Source organism: Saccopteryx bilineata, chromosome 2, assembly GCF_036850765.1.
Source record: "Saccopteryx bilineata isolate mSacBil1 chromosome 2, mSacBil1_pri_phased_curated, whole genome shotgun sequence".
In the NCBI taxonomy this organism is placed as follows: domain Eukaryota; kingdom Metazoa; phylum Chordata; class Mammalia; order Chiroptera; family Emballonuridae; genus Saccopteryx; species Saccopteryx bilineata.
In genome coordinates, this window is record NC_089491.1 from 68841090 (window position 1) to 68851338 (window position 10249).

Sequence of the window (10249 nt, forward strand, 5' to 3'; positions counted from 1 at the left end):
GACTTCATGGGTCATACCCTGCACTATATGAAACATTTAAATGCACCACATTCTCATTAAAAATACTTTCAGGGTAAAGATTTTGGAAAAGAAATTTACTAATTTGTTTTTAAAAATATGTGGCTCCTGGTCACTTTTTTAATTAATCATAGACTATAATTTCTTGGAACTCATCATACATTGTCTAGAATGCTTACAAATTGCTTTCAACCATAAAACTTAATAATGAGTAAAGTTGACATAATGTTTCATTTTGTATGCATGGAAATAAACATGGAAGCATTTTGATTTTGGAGGGTCTGTGTGTGTGTGTCTGTGTGTGTGTGTCTGTGTGTATTTTTAGAACCAACTTTTTTGCCTTCTCTTCAGAATTTAACCTGATTTTAGTAAAACCTTGAGAAGGCCCAGTCCCAGACATTGTGTCTATTGTATTCAGTAGCAGCAGGGCCCTGGTTGAGTGCCCTGCTTTCTCTTGGCTTGATGATTCTAGACGTTATGATTTTCTCCTATATGATATTGCTCCTACTTAACGTTTTCCAAATAACCTGGTTATAACTTGACCACTCAATAATTTTACTACACAAAGAAAATGGGCTGAGCAATCAAGTCCAATATTCCAAATAATAAATGTGTATACTTATGAATAAGTACTATCCATAAAACGTATTGAATGGTTACTATATGTCAGGCAGGACTATATACTTTATTCACTTTATTTTTATCTCCTGATTTATATACCTTCATGCTTTATGAAAACAAGAAGACAGGAGAAGATAGGGTAAGGCAGAAAAGATTAGAGGAAGAGAATGCAATAGAGTGTAACAGGCTCAGCACCAGATTTTTAGAGAGAGATCACAAGGTCTGTCAACTCTCAGTTCCTCCTTTACTTACTGTCAGCACAACCTTGGGTGTGTTATTGAACATATCTGAACTTAGGGTTTCATTAGCTACAAAATGTCACTGAAAATGGTACCTGTTTCAGAGAATTCTTCTGAAAATTAAAGGAGCCAGTATATTTAAAGAATACTCAATAAATACTAATTAAATTACTATTATACAATCTGCTTGGGAATCTAACCTGAGTTTGGATTTCCTTGTGCCTTCGTACGGAACATTCCTGGGACCAGTGGAGGTTCCAAATAAATCAACAAGTTTGTCTGGGATGTTATGATGCGAAAACTGTCTGTGAAGAGGCCTGACATTTGTAGGACCTGGGCAGATTCTTCGCATATTCCAATTTGTAATCCAACACTTCACTTTGTTTCCATGGCTTTGAAGTTAAAACATTTTTAAGGCATTTCTTTTTCTTACTCTTCTGAAAATACAAAGCATTAAACAAAGGAGGAGAAAAAAAACACCCTTCCTGACTTAGAGGTCACAGAATCTTTAAAGTTCCTAATTTGGGGCCAGCTGCTCCTCTGTCTCCCAATACAGAACAGATTTTCAGCCCAGAATTCACAACATCCCTTTCATGCCCTCATTAAAGTATTTTTGCATGATAGCAACTTCAGCTTCATTTCTCTTCTTTCTCTTTTGGCCAATATTTTATCTGGCAGCATTATCAGTTAAATATTCATTGGTCAAATTAGAATTCAGCCAAATGCCTTCCTATTTAAAATGGCTGGGTGAATATAGTGATCATTTGTCAATGTCCTCTTCTGAATTGTTAGTGAGACAGACTTGCACTCATTATTTGAGACAGAAAACGAATAGTCTCAGTTGCTATGGTTACAGTTAGGGTATGGGGTAGTTGTTTACAGTTATCTTTGTTTTTAGACTCTACACATGTGCAGATGGTGTACATCTACATACGCACGCTCTTGTGGATTTAAGTCCAAGATAATCTGGACAAGTATCATTTTAAATATTCTATCCTAATATCTCCATCAATCCTCTTATCATGGTTAGATTATTTATCATGGTTTTCTCTTCACCAGTTACAATTTCATAGTTATCACTAGAGGTAGCATAGATATATTATGGCTACTGTCCTCTAATGCTCTAAGAATTAACAGATTTTTTTTGCCAATGTTGAAAATTCATTTCTCAATATTGTAGTTTATTTACTTTCTTATTCTTAAAGTATATCTGTTGAAACAACAAAACAACCCCACAACCAAAAGTAACCTGGGGAGATTAGTTTAGCAAGTTATCACTTTGTTAGTTTCCTTAAATACTGTATTAGGCAGGCTTCTTAATCTCAAGCAACAGAAACCCAGTCTGGCAAACTAAGGAGAAAAGGGACACGTCAAAAATATGAGGAGCTGCCTCAGACTCCCAGGAGGCTGGAAAATCGAGTTCAATCCTAAACTCCTGGGGAAAAAAAAACACATTTTAAATTACTTCACAGAATTAGTCTGATAAAAAACCTGCTTCCATCAATTTCTAGATGCTCCAGTTTTTTAACTCTGCCAGGAACTCAACTTTCTTGCAACTAACATTGTCTGTCTCTCCAGTGCCAAAATTCTACATGGGACATGCAGCCTTTTAATCCAGGTAGTCAAGCTGATGCCATATTTATCAGGTAATGGATTCTGCCCATTATACTGATCACTTCTCACTTTAAGTCTTGTGAGTGTGTGCCTGATTGAAGATGGTAGATCCTTTTACTGCACCCTAGCTGAAAGGCAAGCTAGGAAATGAGTAGTCTAGTTTTTACCAAAAGGAGGCAGACTAAAAAACAAACAAGCAAAAAAGTTCTCAAGAAAGTTTAAAGTTTCAAAAGATGCTCAAAAGTAGGAAAACATAATTAATGACCACTATAAATATAATCTGATGTATATATAATGGTCTTTTCTTTTCCTTTTTTTTTTCTTTCAGTGAGAGGAGGGGAGGTGGAGACAGACTCCTGCATGCACCTGACAGGGATCCACCTGGCAAGCCATTGTTTCATTGCTCAGCAGCCTAGCTCTTCTTAGTGCCTGAGGCAGAGGCCATGGAGCCATCCTCAGTGCACAAGGACAACGTGCTCCAATTGAGCCATGGCTGCAGGAGGGGAAGAGAGAGATGTGAGAAGGGGAGAGGTAGAGAAGCAGATGGGCACTTCTCCTGTGTGCCTTGACCAGGAATCAAAACTGGGACATCCATATTTCAGGCCAAGGCTCTACAACTGAGCCAACTGGCCAGGGCCATAATGGTCTTTTCTTAAAACAGTCTTTTAAGAAAAGTTAAAATAATTTAGTTAAAATAATTAGATCAATCAGTTAATTAATTCAAACAAGGAAGAAACTCTACATGTTTTTATCTAAGGCCAATACTTCTTTTCTTCTATATCCATCTTCTCTCACCTTCTCAAGAGCATCACTCCAAAAGAACATTAGGAACTTTGTCTACCAGATTATTTTCAACAAAATATAAACATGCCATTATTTGTTTAATCTTGAAAACAGTCAAATATCTTTCTGTCTTGTCTCAAATTCCCTTCAATTACTGCCACCTACCTACTTTTCCCATTCTGATACATCTTGTAGTAAAACTTCCAGATATAGTCATTCTCTATTTCAACCATTGTCTCTTTAACTCATGCCAATGGTGTTTTAGCCTCCGTCATTCTACACAAATTGTTTATATCAAGTTCATGAATGACTTCTCATAGTTAAATGAAATTGATGGCCAATTTCCAGTCCTATATATAGTTGAACTACCAGAAGCATTCAACAGATCACCATCTCCTCCTTGAACAACACGTTAATTTGGCTTACATTTCATCATACTTTTCTGTTTTCTCCTACCTCATTGGTCACTTTCTTTTCAAAACCCTAATGTCTAACCATTGGAATCCTTAGGGCTTCTTGTCTTCCCTGTGGACCTACTGTCTTTTCTAGGTCTATATGATGTATTTATACAAAACAAAGAGTTTATTCTTGGATTTTTATTAACTATTGTATTATTTATCTGTATTACCCTGTAAACCTACATTGCCCACTGTATATTTAATCCACCTTGGTCCTGGGAGGTAGATGCTGGTACGTCCGCCTACTCCAGCGCCATCTTGTCTCCCCGCCCACTGTATATTTAAATGCCATCTACATTCAGAAGACTGCAAAATTTGTAACTTCAGTATTTTCTCCTCTATATATTAGATTCATAAGTACAATTTTACAACATCCCTTTTAGAAGTCTAACAGTTATTCAAATGTATATGACCAAAAGAGATCTCTTGATTTCTACCTTCAATACTTCCTCTTTCTACATCTTAGAAAATTCAATCAACTGCTTAGGCCAAAATTTCGGAGTAATTTTTTTTTAATTCAGTGAGAGGTGAGAGGAGGGGAGGCAGAGACAGACTTCTGCCTGTGCCCTGACCAGGATAAACTTGCCAAGCCCACTAGGGGGTGATGCTCTGCCCAGCTGGGGTGTTGCTCTGTTGATCAGCAACCAAGCTCTTCTTAGCACCTGAGGTGAAAGCCATAGAGCCATCCTCAGTGCCCAGGGCCAACTTGCTCAAATTGAGCCATGGCTGCAGGAGAGAGAGAGAGAGAGAGAGAGAGAGAGAGAGAGAGAGAAAGAAGCAAAAAGGGGAGGGGTAGAGAAGCAGATGGGAGCTTCTCCTGTGTGCTCTGACTGGGAATCAAACCCAGGACATCTACCTGTCTGGCCAATGCTTTACCACTGAGCCAACCAGCCAGGGCCTGGAGTCATTTTTGATTCCTCACTTTTTTGCATATCCTATATCTAATTTATTAACAACACTTGTTGATTCTACCAGCAATATTTATTGATAGATATCAATAGGTATCTAGAATTCAACTGTTTCCCATCAACTCACTGCTACCTCTAAGTCAAAGGCACCATCACTGTTCAAATTTATTAGTGTAATAACCTTTTAACTTACCTTTCTTCTCTCATACTTGTATCTCTACAGTCTATTTTCCACATAAGAGTGAAAGAGGTCCTCCAGAAATTTAATAGCATTATCATTACTCAAAATTCTCACATGCTTGGAAGAACTACAAAAGTTTTACCCTCAGGGATAAGCCCTAGATGATGTGGCTTTTGGTTCTCTCAAACTGTATCTTTCAGCAGTCCTCCTCCCACACTCACTTATCTCTAGCCACCTTGCTTTAAAGTCAAAGGAAGATTACATATAAAAACAAACAAGATAAAACAGAATAAGTTTAAGGAATGGCTCAAATCTAATATTTGGTGAAAGTCAAAGTGGGGGTAGCCAAGAAAGTGATCAAGGAGAAGTTGACATTTGAGTTGTGCTTTAAGAATGAGAACAATGCTGAAGAGCAGAGATGAGAAGATGGAAGGTATAGTCCAACTGGTAGACAACTTAGAGGAAACTGAGACTAGGAAGTGCAAAAACCTGAGTAAATGTAAAAAAGCCTATATACAACAGGGGTAATGTTCTTGGAGTTCTGGAAATCATGAGCATTCTTAATGCAGATAGACTGCTACTACAGTTAAGGGAAAGTATACAATATGATATCTAGAGAGTAGTAGCTAATGTCAATGCATAGCTATTCTTTCTTCCTTTATCTACCTCTCCCCCCACCATAGCTATACTCACTAAATCAAATTACTTTTTAAATGATTGTATGAATAAATGCAAACCTAATAAATGCAAGTATAATATAGGCACTGGGATACCAATAATCTTAGGATAAAATTTTAAGAAATAGAACTGCTTTTATATTCTTAGTCTACTTGCTTATTCAAGGCAATAGGCAAGATGATGAAAAAAATATAGAGTGCAGGGTCTCCTGAAGATGGCAGCGGAGTATGCTGATGCACAGATGCCCAGCTCTCACCACCAAACTGGAATAAAAATCAATTTAGGAAAAATCAGCGTGAAAAACCAACTCTGGACTACAAGAACAGCTCTCAAAAACCAAGGAGCAAAGAAGAAGCCACAACAAACCTGGTAAGGAGCACCTGAATCTCTCCTGCTTACAGGAATGAAGGGGGGGGGGTGTGAGGCTGAGAGCCCAGAGGGGATCTCACTTCAAGGAAAAGAGCAGAAAATATTGCTCACAGCCACTTGCCTGATGAACAGGGAGCAAGGTGTGTTGAAAAGACCAGCTTATCTCCCAAGTAGAAAGGAAAGAGAGAGGGACAGACTGTGAGGGGCTAAGGAATGCAAGAGATGACCTAAAAAAAAACCTGACTCATTCGTGCTGGAGGCGGCCATAGCTGGGGGACGGACTGATCCTTCCCCACAAAACAGTACTGAATTGCTTCCAGATCAGAGATCTCCAGACATCTCTCCAGCTCCAATAAGCACAACAAGACACAGTTGAAAACAAGAAGTGGGGAGGAGGGTCAGTAACTCAGGTCTCTATGGAGATCTGAAATACACCTCCCCCTACTGAAACTGAGAAAACACCCTGCCCCCAGAGAGATTAGTTGGTAGAAGAGGCCTTCAGAGTCTTAGGTTACACCCATCGCATTCCTGGATACAGTTTCAAGGAAGCCTCCTGCTGAGATCAGTAAACAAGACTATCACTTGTTAAGAAAGCAAACAAATCAAGACTTCAAAGCTGCCCAAATCCAAAAGTGGATTACAAATAATAGCTGATACCAACCCAAGAAGACCTAGAAATAACACAACTGAAAACTGGAGGCAGACAACACCAAGCCTAGACTCAACCAGCTCTATAAGCAAAACACCCAAACATAGACATAATGAGAAGACAAAAAAGTGCAATCCAAATGAAACCACAAGAGACACCTTCAGGAGATGAACTGAGTGATATGGAAATAATCAAACTTCCAGATGTGGAATTCAAAATAATGATTGTAAGGATGCTCAGGGATCTTAGAACAACAATGGATGGTCATTATGAACACCTAAATAAAAAAATAGCAAGTATAAAAAAGAATCAGATGGAGATGACAAATACAATATCAGAAATAAAGACCACAATGGAAGGAATTAAAAACAGGATAGATAGAGCTGAGGATCAAATCAGCAAGTTGGAGGACAACTGGAATGAAGGCATGAAAGCAAAGAAGAAAAAAGAAAAAAGACTCAAAAAGTCTGAGGAAACTCTTAGAGAGCTCTGTGACAACATGAAGAGAAATAACATCCACATCATAGGGGTTCCTGAAGAAGAAGAAAAAGAACAAGGGATAGAGATTTTGTTCAATCATATCATAGCTGAAAACTTCCCTAAATTAATGCAGGAGAAACTCTCACAAGTTCAAGAAGCACAGAGGACTCCATTAAAGAAAAACTCAAAGAAACCTACACCAAGACACATCATAATTAAAATACCAAAGCTAAGCGATAAAGAGAAAATATTAAAAGCTGCAAGAGAAAAAAAAAGCTATCACCTACAAAGGAGCCCCCATAAGGATGACATCCGACTTCTCAACAGAAACACTTGAGGCCAGAAGGGAATGGCAAGAAATATTCAAATTAATGCAGAACAAGAACCTACAACCAAGACTACTTTATCCAGTTTGGCTATTGTTTAAAATAGGAGGAAAAATAAAAAGCTTCCTAGACAAAAAAAAAAAAAAACTCAAGGAATTCATTATAACCAAACCAATGCTACAAGAATTATTAAAGGGCCTGTTATAAACAGATCAATGTGGGAAAAGAATATAGCACAAAAGGAATACACCTTTAAAGAATAAAATGGCAATAAACAACTACATATCAATAATAACCTTAAATGTAAATGGATTAAATGATCCAATCAAAAGACATAGGGTAGCTGCGTGGATAAGAAAACAGGACCCATACATATGCTGTCTACAACAGACACACCTTAAAACAAAAGATGTACATAGACTGAAGGTATAAGGATGGAAAAAAAACATTTCATGCAAATGGAAATGAAAAAAAAGCTGGGGTAGCAATACTTATATCAGACAAAGTGGACTTTAAAACAAAGGATATAGTAAGAGATAAAGAAAGTCACTACATAATGATAAAGGGAGTAATCCAACAGGAAGATATAACTATTATAAATAGCTATGCACCTAATATAGGAGCACCTAAATATATAAAGCAGACTTTAATGGATTTAAAGGGCAAGATCAACAGCAATACTATAATAGTAGGAGATTTCAATACCCCACTAACATCACTAGATAGATCCTCAAGAAAGAAAATTAACAAAGAAACAGCAGACTTATTGGAAACACTAGATCAACTCAATTTAATAGATATCTTCAGAACCTTTTACCCTAAAGCAGCAGAATGTACATTCTTTTCAAGTGGTCATGGTACATTCTCTAGGATAGACTACATGTTAGGGCACAAAAGTGGTCTCAACAAATTTAAGAAGATTGAAATCATATCAAACACTTTCTCCAATCACAACGGCATGAAACTAGAAATGAACCACAACAGAAAAGATAAAAAATTCACAAACACGTGGAAACTAAATAGCAGGGTGTTAAATAACGAATGGATTAAGAATGAAATCAAAGAAGAAATAAAAAAATTCCTAGAAACGAATGTCAATGAGCATACAACAACTCAAAATTTATGGGACACAGCAAAAGCAGTACTGAGAGGGAAGTTTATAGCACTACAGACACACTTTAAGAAGCTAGAAAAAGCTCAAATAAACAACTTAACCCTGCATCTAAAAGAACTAGAAAAAGAACAGCAAGTAAAGCCCAAATGTAGTAGAAGGAAGGAAATAATAAAGATCAGAGCAGAAATGAATGACATAGGAGCTAAAGAAACAATACAGAGGATCAATGAAACTAGGAGCTGGTTCTTTGAAAAGGTGAACAAGATTGATGAACCTTTAACTAGAATCACCAAGAAAAAGAGAGAGAGGACTCAAATAAATAAAATTAGAAATGAGAGTGGAGAAATAACAACTGACACAACAGAAATACAAAATATTGTAAGAAAATACTATGAAGAACTGTATGCCAAAAAACTAGACAACCTAGATGAAATGGAAAAATTCCTTGAAACATACAATCTTCCAAAAATCAATCTGGAAGAATCAGAAAACCTAAACAGACCGATTACACCAAATGAGATCGAAACAGTTATCAAAAACTCCCAACAAAGAAAAGTCCAGGGCCTGATGGCCTTCACAACGGAATTCTACCAAATATTCAAAGAAGAACTAACTCCTATCCTTCTCAAACTATTTCAAAAAATTCAAGAGGAAGGAAGACTTCCAAGCTCCTTTTATGAGGTGAGCATAATTCTGATTCGAAAACCAGGCAAAGACAACACAAAGAAAGAAAATTATAGGCCAATATCTCTGATGAATATAGATGCTAAAATTCTCAACAAAATGTTAGCAAACTGGATCCAACAATATATGGAAAAAATCATACACCATGATCAAGTGGGATTTATTCTAGGGAGGCAAGGCTGGTACAACATTCATAAATCAATCAATGTGATTCATTACATAAACAAAAAGAAGGAGAAAAACCATATGATAATTTCAATAGATGCAGAAAAAGCTTTTGAGAAAATCCAGCACCCATTTATGATCAAAACTCTCAGCAAAGTGGGAATACAGGGACATACCTCAACATGATAAAAGCCATCTATGAAAAACCCACAGCCAACATCATACTCAATAGGCAAAAATTAAAAGCAATACCCTTAAGATCAGGAACAAGTCAGGGGTGCCCTCTTTCACCACTCTTATTTAACATAGTCCTGGAAGTCCTAGCCAGAGCAATCAGACAAGAAGAAATAAAAGGCATTCAAGTTGGAAAAGAAGAAGTAAAACTATCATTATTTGCAGATGATATGATATTGTATATAGAAAACCCTAAAGTCTCAGTCAAAAAACTACTGGACCTGAGAAATGAATTCAGCAAAGTGGCAGGATATAAAATCAATACTCAGAAATCAGAGGCATTTTTATACACCAACAATGAACAGTCAGAAAGAGAAATTAAGGAAACAATTCCCTTCACTATTACAACCAAAAAACTAAAGAACCTAGGAGTAAACTTAACCAAGGAGACTAAAGACTTGTACTCAGAAAATTACAAAGCATTGATAAAAGCAATTAAGGAAGATACAAACAAGTGGAAGCATATACCGTGCTCATGGTTAGGAAGAATAAACATCATTAAAATGTCTATATTACCGAAAGAAATCTATAAATTCAATGCAATATCAATTAAAATACCAATGACATACTTCAAAGATATAGATCACATACTCCAAAAATTTATATGGCACCAAAAAAGAACACGAATAGCCTCAGCAATTTTAAAAAAGAAGAAAAAAGTGGGAGGTATCACACTTCCTGATATCAAGTTATACTACCAGGCCATTGTACTCAAAACAGCCTGGTAC